At 37.8% G+C, this 21,361-nt stretch overlaps 1 pseudogene; it reads left to right on the forward strand.

Moving 5' to 3' along the window:
• Positions 1 to 7,799: 7,799 nt before the first annotated feature.
• LOC104878597 (uncharacterized) lies at positions 7,800 to 12,268 on the forward strand (annotated as a pseudogene).
• Positions 12,269 to 21,361: the final 9,093 nt, after the last annotated feature.

A 21,361-nucleotide genomic window follows, 5' to 3' on the forward strand; every position in this document is an offset into this window, starting at 1 on the left:
ATGACCATGGTCTTTGTGAAAGGCGCATTTCTTGCTGCGGTCTCTCATGGATGGGTCCGTTTCGAGGGGTCTAGGCCACCTGAAGTCGGACAACCCTTGGATCATTGGGAGAAGTTTTTCGTATGACACGGATAGGGGTGTGATGGGCGGTTTATCTGGACGACTCGACCCGTCCTGCCTCCGGTCAATTAGTTTTGGTCGGTCCGGAGGTTTGGCATGTCTGTCCGCGCCATCTCTAGAAGCCCGTCCGGCAACCAAAACTTGCTGAGTGGCTGCGCGTACGTCATCTTCGAGCATTGAATATTTGTTAGCACGTCTGAACAAATCGTCCATCGTTGTAGGAGGCTTTTTGGCCAGCGATTCGAAAAATGGAGTGCCCGGACAGATGCTTCTCTTGAAGATCTGTAGGACAGCATCCATGTTGCAAGCCTCTATTTGAAGTACGGCTTGGCCAAATCGTTTCACAAATTCCCTCAAGGATTCGTTGTCTCTCATTTTTGTGTTCTGGAGGGTGCTGATATTCTGCTTGTGTCGAGCAGAGCACAAGTACTGTCCCACGAAAGCTTCAGAGAGGTCCCTGAAATTGTCAACAGAGTTAGGAGGTAGGCGATGAAACCATGAGAGGGCCTGCCCTTGAAGGCTGGCGGGGAATACTTTGCATAGCAATGCATCGTTGCCAATATCGAGCGTCATAAGCTGTCGATAGTGCATGATGTGATCGAAGGGATCGTTGGTTCCATCGTATGTGGAAAACTTTGGTACGAGAAATCCCCTTGGGGGCTCGTAATGGGTGATATGAGAGCAAAAGGGCGTGGAGAGCATGTCATCCAGCCTTTTGCTGATGGAGCCAATGGGTGACTCGTTTGGGAGGTTTCTCCCAGCTGGTCGTTCCGCTAGGTGTGAGTGAACGTTCCGCATCGCTGGGGTGACCATGGGGTCACGATGCGGAGGTACGTTCTGCACCATGGGAGTGATCATAGGATCGAGGCGTGGTGCCCGGGTTGTGGCTACTGGTGGCTTTGATCTCCCAGGCTCCTGTGGGCCTAGTCTTGCGCGCATAGAACTTGACAACTGTGATTTTTTATCACGTTGTCTTTTTGCTGAAAAATGAGTGGAATCTGAGCTTTCCTCACGGGGGCTTGAGGCATAGGTGTACGTGGCTCATGGGGCCTTGCGTTGTATGCTCCTGGGACAGCTCCTGTTGACCCAGGATATATTGATTCTGGCTCTGGCCTTGAGTTTGCCACCTGGCCTCTTGAACGCTGATGACGAGGAGGACCTGACGTTGAGGCCTGAATACGTAACACCGCGTTTTCTTCCCTTAACCTCTCCGTCTCCCGGAGGAGAGCTCTTAGCTGCTTTTCGCTCGCCAACTGTCTTTTTTCGATGGCCTAACGCCATTCGAGATTATCTTCCTCCCCTCTACCAGATGATCGACTTTGGGAAGGTGTGGCCATCTTTGCTAGTGACTGAACCAAAATAAAAAGTAAAGTTTCCCACAGACGGCGCCAATGTTGTCGTCTCGCGTATCAGGTGGTCCAAGTTGCTGCTAGATGGATGAACACGCGATTCTCAACACACAAAGGGTTCTTGATTCAGTGGTCGCTCCTGCAAAAAGACATCCGAACAGGGTGTCCGGACGCACCCTCCGATGGTTTTGTTAGACATGGTGAGGAAGAGGAATATAAATCAGTTGGCCTTTTACTAGGTATCAAGAGGTTACCAGGAGATCCCCCCCTTCTTCGTGCGAAGGCATATATATATAGCTTCAGGGGTACTGTTCCTCTCATTAATGGTGAGGAGATATTTTATGTTGTGATGATGACAATAGGTGTCAGTAGGAGTATTATCACTCTATGAACGACTGTCAGAAACCATGGTAGGTGATGCGGCTGTTAGAGGTCGTGGGAAGGTGATCATGTAGAATGATCGTGGGAAGTGACTTGCTATCACTTCATCTTGTCTTCTCACTCTGCAGGTGACAAGATGTGGGCCATGGCTGCTTGTTGTGATTGCGTGTAAGACTCGCTTTACTTTAATTGACCATCCAGTCGATTTATATCCGGATGGCTCATGCTGATTATCCGGACGTGTTGTGGAGACTATCCGGATGTCTATGCTCTGACAGCGTCGTTTGCTCTTCCTTGGATAGGAGAAGCTGAAACGTCATTTGCCTTTCCTTGAGGCGGTCCGGATAGGATAACTGCACCATGCATATCCTTAAGGGAATCCGGATGATGATGGTCCGGCTGATAATACGTGCCACGCGTCACCATGAGCTGCGTGCCACGTGTTTCTCAAGGGGAGGGGTCCCTACACCTTCAATTCTAGAACTTTAACTTGCAATCATCATGCACAGACATATATGAAAATAGCCAGCAATGCACTGTATCATCCCTGTCACATGGGCCACCCATGATGAAGTCATCCTTACCAACAAACTCCAAAAGATAGCACCATGTCCTCCATATGCTAGGCCAAATCCAACTGTGGATTATATTATTTTGGTGCAAGTAGTTCATTCCCTTGAAAACATCAATTGCTACTTTGAGCAATGGAGGAAGCTTAAAAACACCCTTTTGCTTGTGTAGATAGTCATACACACTTCCACCATACATAAATTATGTCACAATGTATAAGCTTAAAGGCCTTGTACATGCGGCAGTGAATTGTACCACATTCTTGTGCCTAACTTTCCTCATAATAAAGACTTCTTGTGCAAACTCTTTCTATATGTCTGAATTTATACACTCAGGCTTGAGGACTTTAATTGCCACTTCCTGACTACAGTATGTACCTTTGTACAGATCACCATATGAACCTAATGCAACTTTGTTCTCAAATTTCAACTACCTAACATCGATTTCCCGGACATCAGTCCCATCATTAGGTATTGTCACAAAATAAAATTCGCATTTGATTCCTGTTTCTTCTTGCTCACCCATAGGAGATAAGGAATGATGATTTGGCCAAGACTACTTCTCAATCTTAAAAACTTCATTTTTCAATGCAGTTCTCAACTGCTCTATTTCCTCATATGGCCATCCATCACAACAAAGACATCTAAGGTGTAACCATCCACTATGGAAAAGACATGTGCTTCTTGGATGTTGAGCCCTATCTCAAAAAGCAAGTAAGTCAACTGACTCAGGAGTTTTGGCTTGTCATCTAATGGAAATGTGATTTCATGCATGGGCCGAGAATACTGTGCACTAGCATGTACAGAATCATCTCCATCCCCATCCTGGACATGAGAATTGTTTGCTTCAATTGCAAGGGCCTCAAGATTATGTGATGATCCAAAGGTAGGTGGTGGGAGAATGCTCTGTTTGGTAGAGTATTTTGGAGAACCATGGGCTGGCCCAATAGTAGGGGAGTTTGAATGAATAGAATCAACTATGTTCCTAAGAATCCCATCAGATGTAGGATGAACCTGCACAAGGCCAACTTCAATTGCAGGCCTATTGGCAGGACCATGCGCCAAATACAACAATCTCTTTCCGAATCGGATCCTTAGCTATAAAACAGTCATCATCAATGGGGAAGATGTGCTTCCTTTTGGAAACGAGGAAACCGAAGCAGCAACAAGCGGAGTCCTTGAAGGAAATACGGCTTGTCTTGGATCCCAAGATTCGATTCACGTCATTCCGATCATAGAGCTCATAGTTGAACCCCTCCGACACCCGAATCATCTTTGTTGGATCTCCATCTTGTACTGTTATTAGATGGTGTGGCTAGAAAAACGACCTCTACATCTCTAAGAAAATCCAGGTTTCAGATGGTGGGAATCACTATGCCCAGATCGTCCTTCAATGTCGGTGTCACTGGTGTCACCGGTTGTGCCATGGTCTCACGGTGGCTTTGGCCTGAAAATGAGAAGACGAGTAGAGGCGTTGGTATCAGCAGTCAGGAATGGTAGAGGTAAGAACCGCTACTGAACAAGGTGATCTTACAAGTGCAGTTGCTGTCCTTGAGAGCTGTTGAAGGGCATTGTCAGAAACTGTTTATGCTAGAGCCGGTGACAAGCTGCGTGTTGCACTAGGTGCTGAGTTAAAGGAAATGCAAGAAAGAATGGCAAACAGGCTCATCTATGAGGCCTCCGGAAGGGCATACATGCCATCAGGGTTGAATTCACACCTATGGCAAGGATCAACTGCCACCAAACCAATGGACTATGGAGAGAATGACTCGACCTGATGTGTGTTGATAACACTAGAAGTTATCTCAAGCGTGGCCAAATCATCATACTTAGGTCTAGCAAATTCCTAGGATTATATGAATTAATGCTCCCACTGACAAAAGCATCATCAGATAGTTCAATACTGGTAGTGGGGACATAAACATTATTGGATAATTCGACTCTGCTCTCAAGTCTTCATTCTATTTTACCAGTTTAGAAACTGAATCAATCACTTCTAGGAACCTTTCTATCTTAGTTGTGGGTGTAATGAACTTCTGTGAGAGAACCACATGAAATCCTTACTCATGCTTTTCTTGGCATTCAAACTGTTGAGATTCATGCTCAGTTTCCAACAGAGGCCATTCTAACTGGCTTGCCTTCAAATTCAATCGGTTGGAGAAACCTTGCAATTTTGCTTCATAATGATCTCTAATTGATTGAAGGTCTTAATTAACTTGCCAAAACACTTCTTTCAAATGACAGTTCTGCGTTCGCAATTCACTAGCTTTTTCACTGCAAGTTTGATCACTACAAAGTCTTCCATGGAAAATCTCGCGAACAATGAGCATGATTAATAACTTACCAAGACTTCAAGACCATAATGTGTAGAAAACTCTCCATCTCAGGAAACCCCTCCTCAAAGCCATATTTTTATCCTATGTTGCTACTTGATTGGAGCCAAAATATGTGCTCTAATGACACATATTCGATATGATTTGTGCACCAAAGGACATTCAAATCACCCAACTTGACCTAAATCAATGCTAAGGCCCTAGCCATGAGTTTAATCTATACTTTGGAGATTTATCTCAGGTTCAAGGGAAGAAAATTGTGCAAATTGAATGACTTTAGATTTTGAAAGATCAAGAAAGGGCTAAATGAGGAAATAAGTGAGTCAAGACTCATTGAACATAAGGAAAGGAAAAACAAGGATATCATGAGGTTGGAGGATGATAAATGACCATTATGGAGTAAGAAAGAAGGCAAGAAGCATGGGAAATGAGGCATGAAGCAAGATTTAGCTGCATGGAAATTTAGAACTCAAAAATCTGATGGCATTATATACTCTGACTTTGAGGACAAATTTGGAGAACTTTCTGGAGTCCATTATATACATACTATATATCGTTTCGAAGCTCAGGAAGTCAAGAGTCTAACACCTCAAACGGTTTGCAAATCGGAGCTGAAATGAAGAAGTTATGGCCATTTGAAGACAACTGCACCAAGCTGGAGGGTCATTTCGAAATGATTTCGAAATTCAACTTATGATTTCGAAATTCAACTTATGAATTCGAAATCCACTTCGAAATGACACCAATTTCGAATTCACCCACTGCCACTTTGATGTTCCGCCTCCTCTACCTCAGGAATTGCATCTAAAGCACTCCATCCGCCCTAGGTGGACCCCACACGACTAGAAATCACCATTTTATTATTTTTTAATCATTTTTTAGGAAATTATTTTGTAATAAGTGGCCAATGAGAGTGGGCCACATGTTAGGTAATTGAGGATATTATATAATCCCTCTCAATTCTAGGTTTTAGGGATCTGGGATCTTGGATTTTTTTCTAGAGAGTTTGACATTGAAGGTGGAAGAAGACGAGAACTTTGGTTTGTTTTCTTCTTCTTCTTTATTGAATATATTGTTTTTAGTTTCTTTTGATTCAAATTATGGATTTTTACCCTACTATGGATTGTGAATGTGACATCACCCCCATGAGAGGCTAAGAGCCAACTTGGGACTTGAAGCATGAAAACCTAAGGGCTAGGAAACCTATAGGGACAATGGGTAAATTACTATAACAATGAGATTAATTATTGATTGGGTGACAATTTATTATATTTTTTTATCCTATCCTTGTGAGTTCGTTTAGGGAATGATACGATAGGTTATTACTTGATACTAGTGATTCTTGGTAATTCTTGATCATTAGTTATCCTCGTTTTCCCTACCGTTATTTGCCCCTAAACAAAGCTATAAGGAGTAGGAAGGGTTAAAAAGTCAAATCTTAAATTGATAATCAATCTCATTCATTTGATGGTTTTAGGAATCTGTTTGAAAAAGGAAAAATTAGGTTTCGGATGCAATTTTGAGTTATAGAACCCAACTTGATCGCGAGTGGCCAAGGATCCCAAAACCCTAAGATCATATTACTTAAAATACCCTTGTTTTCTATAATTTCTATACCCTAGGTTGGATTGTGGAAAACCCCAAACTTGAATCAATTGAATTTAAAATCAATATTCATTTTCTCTTATTAATCCAATTTCTTTTACTTAGTTTCACATTATTCACATATTGTTTTTCACTTAAGGATTTAAAAAAAAAAAAAAAACAATTCATTTATTCTAGTATTGACAATTTTCATAAGCCAGTCCTTGAGAACGATACCCGGAATACTACAAAAGCCGTAGTGACTCTTTCTCTAGTTTTTCTTGACCAGAGTTACTACGTAAAAAGGCTAAGTATTTTGGTACAATAGAGAAATTTCGGTCAAGAAAATGGCGCCGTTGCCGGGGATTGGCAATCGTCATAACTAGGATATAGTGCATTGCTTTGTTTTAGTTCTTTTATTTTTTTTATTTTTTTTTATTTTTTTTTATCTTTATACATATTTTTTCTTCTATTTTATGCTTGGTTGGGAAAGAGATATTTCAGGTAGACTTCAAAGAACAACTGAGGAATCTCAACCAAATATGGAGGACACTGAAGAATTCAACAGTAATAACAACAGGCCACGACCACCTGTGCAGGGCCAAAGAACTATGAGAGAGCTCCTAAATCCTCCCAGGTTGAGCACACCATCGTGTTTTATGCTACCTCAAAATCATGATCATGTTACCATTCGGCCTCAAGTGGTGTCTCAACTACCCATTTTTAGGGGGACAGAAAATGAAAATCCATACTCTCACATCAAGGAATTTGAGGACATCGTTTCAATTTTTCGAGAAGCCAACACTCCTTTGGAGATCTTTCGCATGAAGCTATTCCCCTTGTCATTGAAGGATAAAGCTAAGACTTGGTTAAATAGTCTTAGACCTTATAGTATCAGAAATTGGGGTGATCTACAATCAGTGTTTTTGCAGAAATTCTTTCCAACACATAGAACCAGTGCATTGAAAAAGGAGATCTCGAATTTCAAGGCTATGGAGGATGAGAAATTTTTTGCATGTTGGGAAAGATTCAGGGAGATTGTTGCGGCTTGCCCCCATCACGGATTTGACAACTGGATGCTAGTTTCGTATTTTTATGAAGGCATGGCACCACCAATGAAACAACTTCTCGAGACTATGTGTGGAGGAGATTTCATGAATAAAAACCCCAATGAAGCATTTCAATTCCTTGATTATGTTGTTGAGGTATCTAGAAGTTGGGATGAACCAATCGTCAAGGAACCATCTAGAGATAGAACAATGAACAGGGCAAGAGCTAGTGGAGTGTATACCTTACCAGAGGGTTTAGATGTCCAAGCAAAGCTAGCAACCGTTATGAGAAGGTTGGATGATTTGGAAACCAAGGGAGTTCAAGAGGTACAAATAGTCAATGATGGGGTAACTCAATTGTGCTTGATATGTAAGTCTACGGAACATGGTGTGCAATCTTGTCCCACTCTACCTGCAGTGCAAGATATGTTTACGGAGCAAGCCAATGCCTTAGGGACATACAAGCAATATTCTAGCAATTCTCCATATTCCAACACTTATAATCCGGGTTGGAGGAATCATCCAAATCTAACATGGAGAGGAGGTAACAATGGCCAGTTTCAACAGCAAGGAAACCGATTTCAGGGTAATCAGACTAATGGGCAGCAAGGTTTTCAACCACAAGGTATGCCATCTCAGAATTTTCAACAGCAACATCAAGCCTCATCATCTAACTCAAGCCTGGAAGACATGATGAGAGAGTTTATACAGAAGCAAGACAAGCGTAATGAAGATCAAAATAGGATAAATGCTCAAACATCTCAAGAACTAGTAGATATTCGAACCACTTTGAGCCAACTTGCTGTAAGTTTATCTCACGAGAAAGGAAAATTCCCAGCTCAACCACAGAAAAATCCGAGAGGAGTAAATGAAGTTTCTGAAGTGCAAAAGGAAGATTGCAATGCCGTTATCACACTCAGAAATGGGAAAGAATACGAAGGGCCCAAGTTACCTGTAAGTGAAGAAGATATTCCTGCTAGAGATGAACCAACTGTGGAGAAAAATGTTAGAAATGAGAAAGCGTCTGAAAAATATGAGGAAGTCATTGTGAGCAAAAATAAAATGAGTGTTTCCAATCATTTACCTTTCCCTTCAGCTATGCAGAGACACAAAGTGGGGGATAAGACTTTAGAGATTTTGGAAGTTTTGAAGCAAGTGAAGATCAACATTCCACTCCTTGATATGATCAAGCAAGTTCCTGCTTATGCAAAGTTCCTCAAAGACTTATGCACTGTAAAGAGAAGGATTAAATTAAGCAAGAAAGCATTCCTCACCGAGCAAGTCAGTGCCATCATTGAGAATAAAGCAATGGTGAAGTACAAAGATCCAGGTTGTCCTACCATCTCAGTCCAGATTGGAGATTCATTTGTGGAAAGGGCTTTGTTAGATTTGGGAGCTAGTGTGAATTTGCTTCCATATTCAATCTATAAGCAATTGGGATTGGGAGAGCTTAAGGCTAATACCATTACACTCTCTTTAGCAGATCGTTCGATTAAAGTACCTAGAGGAGTAGTCGAAGATGTTTTGGTGCAAGTTGAAAAGTTCTACTACCCAGTGGACTTTGTGGTGTTAGATACAGAACCATTGAAAAAGGGTATGAATTCTGTTCCAATTATTCTTGGGAGACCCTTCCTTGCTACAGCCAATGCTCTCATTAACTGTCGAAATGGATTGATGCAATTATCTTTTGGGAACATGACAGTGGAAATGAATGTCTTCAATTTATGCAAGCAACCAATGGACCATGATGATGTGGAAAATGAGGAAGCATGCCTTATAGAGGCTTTGGTGCAAGAACACACAGAAAAGTTAATGGAAGAAAATATAGATGAATTTTTCTCTACAATCGTTAAGGAAGAATGTGTTCAAGTTGCTACAGAATGGAAAGAAAAATATACGATTCAATCTTTGAACAGTGTTGAGAATGATGAAGAAAGCAAAAAGGAAGAGGTTGAGATCAGCAAACCAGAGTTAAAGCCCCTGCCACATGGTTTAAAGTATGTTTATTTAGAGGCAAATGAAGAAAAACCTGTGGTAATTTCAGCTACATTAACTGAAGAGCAAGAAATGAAACTTTTGAAGGTGCTTAAAGAGAATAAAGGAGCGATTGGTTGGTCCATCTCAGATTTGAAAGGGATAAATCCCTTGATTTGCACACATCATATTTATTTGGAAGAGAATGCAAAACCAGTAAGGCAGCCACAAAGAAGGCTAAATCCCCTTATGCAAGATGTAGTCAGAAATGAGGTATTGAAGCTTTTAGATGCAGGTATTATTTATCCTATCTCTGACAGTAGTTGGGTGAGCCCCACTCAAGTAGTACCTAAGAAAAGCGGGATAACTGTGATGAAAAATGATGAAGGAGAGCTCATTCCTACAAGGTTGACTACAGGTTGGCGAGTATGCATTGATTTTAGGAAGTTGAATGCAGTCACCAAGAAAGATCACTTTCCATTACCTTTCTTAGATCAGGTTTTGGAAAGGGTAGCTGGTCATGACTATTATTGCTTCTTGGATGGCTATTCAGGTTATTTTCAAATTGCCATTGCATTGGAGGATCAGGAGAAAACCACATTCACATGCCCATTTGGCACTTATGCTTATAGACGCATGCCTTTTGGTCTTTGTAATGCACCGGCCACATTTCAAAGGTGTATGCTTAGTATTTTCAGTGACATGGTAGAGAGAATCATGGAAGTTTTCATGGATGATTTGACTGTTTATGGGAAGACCTTTGATGATTGTCTCTTAAATTTGAAAAAAGTTTTGAAAAGGTGTATTGAGAATGATTTGGTCCTAAATTGGGAAAAGTGTCACTTCATGGCAACCTCAGGGGTAGTACTTGGTCATATCATCTCTAAAGAGGGCATTCAGGTAGATTCAGCAAAAATTGAGCTCATCTCAAAGCTACCTTCGCCTACTACTGTTAAAGAGGTGAGACAATTTTTGGGACATGCAGGTTTTTATAGAAGGTTCATATAAGACTTCTCAAAAATCGCTCAACCTCTTTGTGCTTTACTACTTAAGGATGCAGAATTCATATGGACTAAAGCATGTCAAGAAGCTTTCAAGAGGCTAAAGTCACTCCTCACTAGTGCACCAATTGTGAGATCTCCCAATTGGTCTCTCCCATTTGAGTTGATGTGCAATGCTAGTGACTATGCAGTGGGAGCTGTACTAGGTCAAAGGGAGGATGGAAAACCATATGTGGTGTACTATGCTAGTAAAACCCTCAATGATGCTCAGAAGAACTACACAACTACTGAAAAGGAGCTCCTTGCAGTGGTGTTCGCACTTGATAAATTCAGGAACTACCTTTTGGGAACTTCAATAGTAATTTTTACTGATCATTCGGCCTTGAAATATCTACTCAACAAAAAGGATGCCAAAGCAAGACTTATCAGGTGGATCCTTCTCCTTCAAGAATTTAACATTCAAATCAAGGATAAGCAAGGGGTAGAGAATGTGGTTGCTGATCATCTTTCCCGAGTTAAAGTAGAGTCACATTTCGAGGAAGCACAAATTAATGATGAGTTTCCTGATGATGCACTTTGTGCAGTGGAGAAGTTGCCTTGGTTCGCAAATATAGTCAATTACTTGGCAACCGGAGAGCTTCCATCAGAATGGAACATGGAAACAAAGAAGTATTTTCTTTCACGGGCAAAACACTATGCTTGGGATGATCCATATTTGTATAAGTTTTGCCCAGATCAAATTATGCGAAGATGTGTTCCAGAGGATGAACAACAAGACATATTGCGAATGTGCCATGAAGGAGCTTGTGGAGGTCATTTTGCTTCAAGGAAGACTTCAGCAAAAATTCTACAGAGTGGATTCTATTGGCCAACTATGTTCAAGGATTGTAACACTCATTGCAAAAGTTGTCCACAATGTCAACAACTGGGGAAAATCAACACAAGGTATCAAATGCCTCAAAATCATATTTGTGTTGTTGAGGTCTTTGATTGTTGGGGCCTGGACTTTATGGGACCATTTCCTCCTTCTTTTGGTAATCTCTATATTTTGGTGGGAGTGGATTATGTCTCTAAATGGGTAGAAGCAGTGGCATGCAAGAGCAATGATCACAAAGTGGTGCTCAAATTTTTAAAGGAGAATATTTTCTCTAGGTTTGGCATTCCGAGAGCAATCATTAGTGATGGAGGTTCACACTTTTGTAATAAGCCTTTTTCCACTCTTTTGCAGAAATATGGAGTGAGGCATAAAGTGTCCACCCCATATCACCCTCAAACGAATGGGCAAGCTGAGCTAGCAAATCGGGAAATTAAGAGAATCCTCACCAAAGTAGTCAATACTACAAGAAAAGATTGGTCTACCAAGTTGAGTGATGCACTTTGGGCATATAGGACAGCCTATAAGACTGTCCTTGGCATGTCACCGTACCGAATTGTTTATGGTAAAACATGTCACTTGCCTGTAGAACTCGAACATCGTGCATATTGGGCTATAAAGAAGATGAACTTTGATTCGGATCAAGCTGGAGCTAAAAGGAAATATGATTTGAATGAACTTGAGGCATATCGAAATGAGAGTTATGAATGCCTATGTAATGCAAGGGAAAAACACAAATTCTACCATGACAAGCTTATTTTACGAAGGGAGTTCAAGCAAGGTGAAAAAGTGTTGTTGTACGACTCCAAGCTTCACATTTTTCCAGGAAAGCTTAGGTCAAGGTGGAATGGCCCTTATGTGGTAAAGGAAGTCTTCCCTTATGGCACTGTGACCATTCAAAATCCGAGGACAGGTAATGAATTCAAAGTTAATGGTCAGCGCCTAAAGCATTTCATTGAAAGATTTGAGACACAAGAGGAGAATCTCCATTTTCTTGATGAGGATGTTCAAAAGGGTTGAAGCATTTTCTGAAAATCCAGTAGGTAAAACTTTTATTTTGTTTTATTTTATTTATTTATTTTTCTTTATTTAGTTTTGCATTTTCAATTAGTCATTAGCAATATGGTTAGCATTTTTTATTTTATTTTTTATTTTTTATTTTTTAGTTGTTTTTAACTTACTAATGAGTTTATGAGTTGTAGCAACTTAGCTTGCAAACATCCGAGTGATATAGGTAAATGCGAACTTCAAGGGAGTGAAAAGGTAAGCCTCACATGTGTTCAAGGTGACAAAGCTCCTACAGTTTATATGAAGTCCTCATAACACACTTTTCACTTGATGATCTTAAGGTAATATCTTCCTTTTTCCTTTCTTTTGACCTATTATTCTACACATTGGGGACAATGTGTAATTTAGGTTGAGGGGGGAAGGCCTATTAGCCTATTAGCCCTAATTTTTTTCAAAAGTTTGCATGTCATCTTTGGTTAGCTAATGAGATTCTCGATTTGCCTTGGTAACTCATGGTTTATTTGGCATGAGAATGCTTTAAGTAGTATTATTTCTTTAGAATTTGAGAAAAAATGCAGTTAGAGCAAGAGTATTAGTTCACTTACCTTATCTTTATATACCTTTAAGTGCAAAAATAGTTAGGTTGAATCCTTGGAATACCTTCAATTTTTCTTTGATGGTTATTTTCTATTTAAGACTCAAAGCACACACAAAACACATGTACCCTTATGGTATCTTGATTAAGATAATTTTTTTAGCTTAAAAAGAGTTGTTCTTAAGCAATAAAATGAGGAAATGAAAAAAAAAAAAATTTGAAAATGACTGATTTAAGCTTGAGCAATTATCTGAGGGGGTAATGGCCTTGTGTCTTCAAGCCCTGGTGCCCGAAACCAACTGGTTAGGAGTCATCGGTATCTTGCTCGTTACATAAGCTAAACTCAGTTTAAAAAAAAAAAAAAAAAAAAAGATAAATGAAAAAATATATATATATGTTTGGGAAATTCGACCTTGTTCTACCTTGAGCTAGGGTGATACCTGAGGGGTAAGTGGCCTATAAAGGTCCTCAATACCTGGTACCTTGGGTGAAAACTCGGGAGTTGCCGGTGGATCCCTATTAAGCCATATAGAAGGAGATTTCCTAAACTAAGAAAGAAAAATCAAAATAAAATTTCCTCCTCTTTAACTTAAAGAATGATGAAATTTGAGTTTAAGAAAAAGTCTTAAGAAAAATACTATGAGGGGACACCAAAATTAAGCACATGAGGTTTAGGTGGAAAGAACCAATCAAGGGAAAATCAAGAGACACTAAGGGGAATGCTAAACATGGATGCACATTTATGTATACGAATATAAGGTGAGAAAACTAAGAAATTGCATATCTTGTGTCATCTTGCTCAATTCTAGGAAATTTGTCTACTTGGGTATCTTGTGTGTGAAACATGTTATGTTGAGTTAATATGGTTTCATGAATCTCATTACATATTTTTCATTCTTCTTTATTCTTTTCATTTGCTAGGGACTAGCAAAGTTTAGGTTGAGGGGGATGATTGGAGCCAAAATATGTGCTCTAATGACACATATTCGATATGATTTGTGCACCAAAGGACATTCAAATCACCCAACTTGACCTAAATCAATGCTAAGGCCCTAGCCATGAGTTTAATCTATACTTTGGAGATTTATCTCAGGTTCAAGGGAAGAAAATTGTGCAAATTGAATGACTTTAGATTTTGAAAGATCAAGAAAGGGCTAAATGAGGAAATAAGTGAGTCAAGACTCATTGAACGTAAGGAAAGGAAAAACAAGGATATCATGAGGTTGGAGGATGATAAATGACCATTATGGAGTAAGAAAGAAGGCAAGAAGCATGGGAAATGAGGCATGAAGCAAGATTTAGCTGCATGGAAATTTAGAACTCAAAAATCTGATGGCATTATATACTCTGACTTTGAGGACAAATTTGGAGAACTTTCTGGAGTCCATTATATACATACTATATATCGTTTCGAAGCTCAGGAAGTCAAGAGTCTAACACCTCAAATGGTTTGCAAATCGGAGCTGAAATGAAGAAGTTATGGCCATTTGAAGACAACTGCACCAAGCTGGAGGGTCATTTCGAAATGATTTCGAAATTCAACTTATGATTTCGAAATTCAACTTATGAATTCGAAATCCACTTCGAAATGACACCAATTTCGAATTCACCCACTGCCACTTTGATGTTCCGCCTCCTCTACCTCGGGAATTGCATCTAAAGCACTCCATCCGCCCTAGGTGGACCCCACACGACTAGAAATCACCATTTTATTATTTTTTTAATCATTTTTTAGGAAATTATTTTGTAATAAGTGGCCAATGAGAGTGTGCCACATGTTAGGTAATTGAGGATATTATATAATCCCTCTCAATTCTAGGTTTTAGGGATCTGGGATCTTGGATTTTTTTCTAGAGAGTTTGACATTGAAGGTGGAAGAAGACGAGAACTTTGGTTTGTTTTCTTCTTCTTCTTTATTGAATATATTGTTTTTAGTTTCTTTTGATTCAAATTATGGATTTTTACCTTACTATGGATTGTGAATGTGACATCACCCCCATGAGAGGCTAAGAGCCAACTTGGGGCTTGAAGCATGAAAACCTAAGGGCTAGGAAACCTATAGGGACAATGGGTAAATTACTATAACAATGAGATTAATTATTGATTGGGTGACAATTATTATATTTTTTTATCCTATCCTTGTGAGTTCGTTTAGGGAATGATACGATAGGTTATTACTTGATACTAGTGATTCTTGGTAATTCTTGATCATTAGTTATCCTCGTTTTCCCTACCGTTATTTGCCCCTAAACAAAGCTATAAGGAGTAGGAAGGGTTAAAAAGTCAAATCTTAAATTGATAATCAATCTCATTCATTTGATGGTTTTAGGAATCTGTTTGAAAAAGGAAAAATTAGGTTTCGGATGCAATTTTGAGTTATAGAACCCAACTTGATCGCGAGTGGCCAAGGATCCCAAAACCCTAAGATCATATTACTTAAAATACCCTTGTTTTCTATAATTTCTATACCCTAGGTTGGATTGTGGAAAACCCCAAACTTGAATCAATTGAATTTAAAATCAATATTCATTTTCTCTTATTAATCCAATTTCTTTTACTTAGTTTCACATTATTCACATATTGTTTTTCACTTAAGGATTTAAAAAAAAAAAAAAAACAATTCATTTATTCTAGTATTGACAATTTTCATAAGCCAGTCCTTGAGAACGATACCCGGAATACTACAAAAGCCGTAGTGACTCTTTCTCTAGTTTTTCTTGACCAGAGTTACTACGTAAAAAGGCTAAGTATTTTGGTACAATAGAGAAATTTCGGTCACTACTGCATGCAGCGGTCAAACCAGTATAAGAAACGGCAGCAGCATTATCAGTGGTCATAAGTTGACATTTGGCTGTCAAATCTTTATGTACATCCCAAATTTCAACAAGCCTCAGATGTACTCATTTCGAGAAATAAACCTTCAAGATGAAGGACTATAGATATATAGTCCTCAGATCTGGGAGAGTCTAGAAGCTTCTCGGGTAGTGGCAACTCAGAAAAAAAAGCTCAAAGAAGGTATTGGTTGCAACAAGCTCCAAGGAAAGAAAGAAAAGAAATCAGAACAGGGGAGATTGCATAAAAGAAAAAAAAGAAAGACAAATAATCTGAAGTAAGCAACATTGAGCTTGAAAACCAGGTGGGACATCAAAATAAATTTATATGAACGAAACATGGATCAACAATATCAAAGCCCATTGATAACTCATATCTCAGCCGAAGACATAAATAGTCAACTACCCACATCCAAATCAAATAAACAACATCCAGAAATAGGAAGAAAGAAATGGAACTGTAGGATGATGAAGAAAAAAAAAACAGGGAGTCTACAGCATCACACCTGAGAATGGTCTCCTCCTTCACTCAATTTCTTGCCTATCAAGTATATTCCTGCACCTCTCTTAAAGCAGCCGCACCAGAGAATCCCTGCTCCCCTACTCTCTCAAAAAAAGAAAAAAAAAAAGAAAAACTCAGTTGAAATCTCTCTCTATTGGTTCACTCTTTCTATTTCACACATTTTCTCAGCTCTCACCAACTCCCAAAATGGTCTCCCCTCGTTTCCCTTCAAGCTCTCCTCATTTTTCACTCTCAGCTGGTTTCTTTTCTTGCTCTAAAAACCTACGCCCCTCTGGATGTCTTTTTCCTCAAGCTCAAGAATACCCTCTCTCCTCTCTGTAACAACCACATACTCTCTTTCTCTAACAACCTAGAAAATATCTTCCTCTTCAGCAAACAACCAGTCTGTCTCCACCCTAACAACCCCACTTTTTCTATAACCAAAAATACGTTCCTCAGCTGATCTCCCTAACACGTGTCGCCACCTCATTGTTTCTTCAAACCACTAACGTGATTCTCTAAAAACCAATCTTGGGGTAGCACGTGCCTCTATAAGAGCCCTCCACCTGGCAAAAATGACCTGCAAAATTGAGCCCCAAAATGGGGGTCTACAAATATATTTTTATTTTGTTTGCAACATTGATGAATAAAATATAAGCAATCAAGTGGTGGCTATGTTATGCATGCATTTGGCCCATATCGGGTATATGCGAGACTAAAGAGGACTTTAAATCCCTTGTGATGCCGCTTTGATGCTAACTTGTTGGGAATGTGGTTGGCTACTTCAAAATACTGAAACATAAAAACAATTGGAGCTGGGTTAGAATGATGCATACGAGATGATAGGAAAGTTTGCTTTTCGACATACCGCTAGCTTACATATCGCCTCTTGTTTATTTTGTGAATGAAAATTGTGAAATCAATGTTTGGTTAATCTTGATTTTGATGATAACAAAATAATGCTTAGAACTAATGATTATATTTCACGTGTGATTAGGTAAGATGATTTCCAAAGTGGTAATCACAAAGACAAATCAAGTCAAAGAGAAATCATGAAGAAGAAGACCACCTCAAAGATAAGTGTTTTTAAAGACCCAAGCTTCATAAGATCACTTTGTAAGGTTGTTGGTGCACTAGGATTTTCATGCATTACATTCTTTACTTATGCACCAAAATCATTCAAGAGTTATTTTGTTTTAAATATTTTAAGAATTGGATGATTTCATGTTTTCAACTAAAACCTTGTGTTAAATGTTTTTCAAACTTGTTTTAAAAGGTTTTAATTTGAAAAAGTTGGTTGTTGAGCCAAAAAAAAGGCTAAATCGGTTGAACCGGATGAGGAACCGGTTGACCGCAAGCTCAACCGATCGAGGTCCGGATTGACCCCCAACTCAACCGGTTGAGATCTGGGTAGACCCCTAGCTTAACCAGTCGAGGGTGCAAAAAAATTTTTCTTTATTCTAGAACGGTTGTTCAACCGATCAAGGTTGAACCTCAATCGGTTAAGGTCTGGTCGAGGTTTGGTTGAGGCCCAACGGTCACCTACCAAACATTAAATGCTAATGGCTAGTCAAATGGTCGACCCCTAACTCGATCGATCAAACCCCTAAACGACTAGTTTAACTTTTTTCTTTTATAAAAAGGCTCCAATATTCATTGTTTAAAAAACTTAACCTTCCCAAACATTTCTTGAATATATTTGAACCTTGGAAGAGTGTTTTTGAGTGCACCATTGTTCTAAAACTTGCATATCTTTAGTGCACCATTCAATCCTAGTTTTCTTGTATTATTTGAGCTTAAAGTTTTTGTATTAGGATTTTGTGAGATCATTTATTTGTAAATCTTTAAGGGGAAGTTTCTCAAGTGTGGGGCATCACTTGAGGGGTTGTTCAAGAGTGGGATATCTCTTGAGAATTGTAAAGGGTGCTTGGAGCCAAAAATCCAAGAGGGTGGATTGGAACCATAATCCAATTGTATTGCTTGAAGGATTGGTTTGGAAGCCTTGAATTAGTGGAACATCGAGCTTGGGATTGAAGCTAGAGGAGAGTGGATGTAGGCCGAGTTGCGCCGAACCACTATAAAATCTTGTGTTTGCATTCTCTCTTCCCTACTCTTTAATTTATATGCAATTGTCTTTATATTGTTTATTATATACTTGGATATAATTGTCTCTTACATTCATATAGTTTAAATTTGCAAAAAGAAACCATCACCCTATTCACCCCCCTCCCCCTTAGGGTGATTACCATAGGTTGGATTAGTCTATTCTTCCTAACAAAAATCATTTACATTGTATCAATTAGGTTGCCAAAGTGCATGATTTTATAAATCAGGATTCCAAAGAGTGGAATCTCTATTCCATTTCTTCATTCCTTCCTCCAAATGTTTTAGTAGATAATATTAAAGCAAAGGATTATTAAAGCAATTCCTATCTCATTCTCTTCCATCTCTGATAAGGTTTTTGGTGTTTCTCAGAAAATGGTATGTTCACCCTTAAGTTAGTAACTTGGGCAATGACAAAGCCTTTGGTGCATTTTAGATCTAAAATTTTGTATTGGGTTTAGAAATTAATTCTTATGCCAAAAATAAATTTTTTTTTCCGTATGGTCCATTATTAGAGATGTCTTCCATACTTGCGAGTATTTAATAGCTAAAAGAATAAAAATTATAAACATGTGTCATCTATGCAATCAAAATATTAAAAATATTGACAATATTTAAAAATTTCTCATTTATTTAAGGAATTTAGGATTGTATCAAGTTTAATTGTTCTATGCCTCTTTTGTATGAAGATGATTTTTTATCTTGTATTAAAATGATGTTTAAAACTATAAAATTAATTACAAAATTTTCAACTATGAAAAAATTGCTATTATCTTGTCGAATGTATGAATTCATAAAAATCAGATAATGGTTAGGAAGATTTAATCAAACCCTTTTTGTAATAATTGGGAAAGTTATCTTAAACTTTCAAAATCTTCAGGAGTATGTGATTGACTCTTTATCTTCAAAATGAATGACATAATGTCTCGGAGTGATTGAAAAATAGATTCATTGGGTTCTTCTAATTAATGGTATATTTAAATTAAATTTTAATAGTTCAAGGATAAAAAATAAAAGTGTATTATGATGGGTTATTAGAGTTTTTAATGAAATTATAAAAATAATTACAAGTAGACATGTGGATAATAATACATCAATAATTATTGCAGAATGCATGACTTTAAGAGATAATGTGTTAGCAACAAAGCACAAAGGGTTTTTAAACCTAGAGATCGAAAGTGACTCAAAAATAGTAATATATTTCATAATAAAAAAAAAATAACATTCCTATTTTTATTATGTTATTAATGGAGGGTATTTGAAAGTTAACTCAAGATTTAAATATCTACAATTATCTATCATATTTATAAAAAATCAAATAGAACAACAAATTATTTGGTTAAAAAAGATATTTGTAATATAAAATCTATCATTTGAATATCATATTCTCCCAAAGATGTTACAAAGTTTGATTTTAAAGATTATTGTGAGTCATCTTTAAATTAAATTTATAGACACTTTGCTTTATAGTTTCTTGGGATAAATAAAAATGTCAAAATACAAAATTGGCCAAATTGCCCCTTCTAAAATAGCGTGACTCTATTGGAAATTTATGTGATTAATTTGATAAAGCTATAGGGTAGGGAGCTTAGTTGGCTTTAACTAAGTAGGTCACTTTGTTAGTAAAGAAGATAAAAGGAAGAGGGTAATTTGGTTAATTTGCAATAAATTACCTAAAAAATTTTAAGGGAAAAGAAGAGTGGGCCAAGTAGAATTTTAGCAAAATTTAATTACCTTAGAATAAACTAAGAAGACCACAATAGCTAAGGAAATAGTTGGAGAATTTGCTTTAGGGTTCAAAATATGGAAATAATGCTCCTAAAAAATAGCATGAAGGTTGAAGGTCGTTGGATAATTATTGAATAATTAAAAATATAGAAAATAAATTAATAATATCTGAAGTTTTCAAATAGACTTTTGAAAATTATTTTTAAGAATGATTTTTTGAAAAGTCTTTTCAAACTAGCCTTAAATTCTTAACTATGAAACATATATAACATGGCAGTTTGGGATTATGGGTTGATTTCAGACCCTAAAAGCAAGGTATCGTGGGGGTCTTACATGATATGAATAGGGGAAATGTTGAAGGAAGGAGGGATAATCCAACAACAACAAATTCTTTACCTTCTTGTGCAATTTATCCTCTTGTTGCCAATTATGACTTTTTTTTCATTTTTCATTGGGACTAGGGTAACTTAGGTTAGTCATAGTTTCATTAATAGAAAACCATATCAATGAATTCATTGAATTGATTAGGAGGGTTGTGTCCTTGCACAATTGAGGGGAAGGCTTCTTATATTATCATTAGAGGTGCATAAAATTAGGTGACCTCCACCTCGGGCAATTAGAGGCACCATCCGCCCCACAACCCATAATCTTACCCAACCTAACAACTTTAGCCAAAAGGAAAATAGCGTGGCAGGAAAAAACTGGGCGCACCAGACATAAGGCAGGGAAAAGGCTTGCAGAATGTAATGTAGTAATGTGGGGAGCAATTACAAAAGAAAGATCAAACTTAGGAAGAGGTAGGAGAAAATTCTGTTTATAGAAGAAGTAAAGAATTTTTTACCAACTTAGTAAATCTGTTTGTACATAGAAAATTCGAATTCTTTTGGAAGTAATAGCTTTTCAATTGTGTAATAATCTTGTGAAGAGTTTGTGAGAATTATTTACCCTAAAAGTTTTTATCTCTCTTGTCTAGATTCATTATAAGTTTAAATGATATTTATAAGAATGATAATGAAATGGATTCAGGATAGATCGTCACATCTCAATCTTCTCTTGTTTACTCAAAATAATTTTTATCTTCATCCCATTAAAAAAATTAAATAAGGTGGGGTGAGGTGGGATAGACAAGAGAAATTCTTTACTTGCCCGCCCTACTTTTTAACTTTTTTTATTTTTTTATTTAAAAATTTTTAATTACACTAAAATGAATATTTCTTATAAATAATTAAATTATTATATTTTTTATAATTCATTTTATTAAAATATATTTATTATTATTATTATCTACGTATTAAAAATAGGAAAACAAAAATTAAATTAAATTAATTTATATATAATGACAATACCCAAACCCATCCCG

The sequence above is a fragment of the Vitis vinifera genome, chromosome 5 (assembly GCF_030704535.1).
Source record: "Vitis vinifera cultivar Pinot Noir 40024 chromosome 5, ASM3070453v1".
NCBI lineage: Eukaryota > Viridiplantae > Streptophyta > Magnoliopsida > Vitales > Vitaceae > Vitis > Vitis vinifera.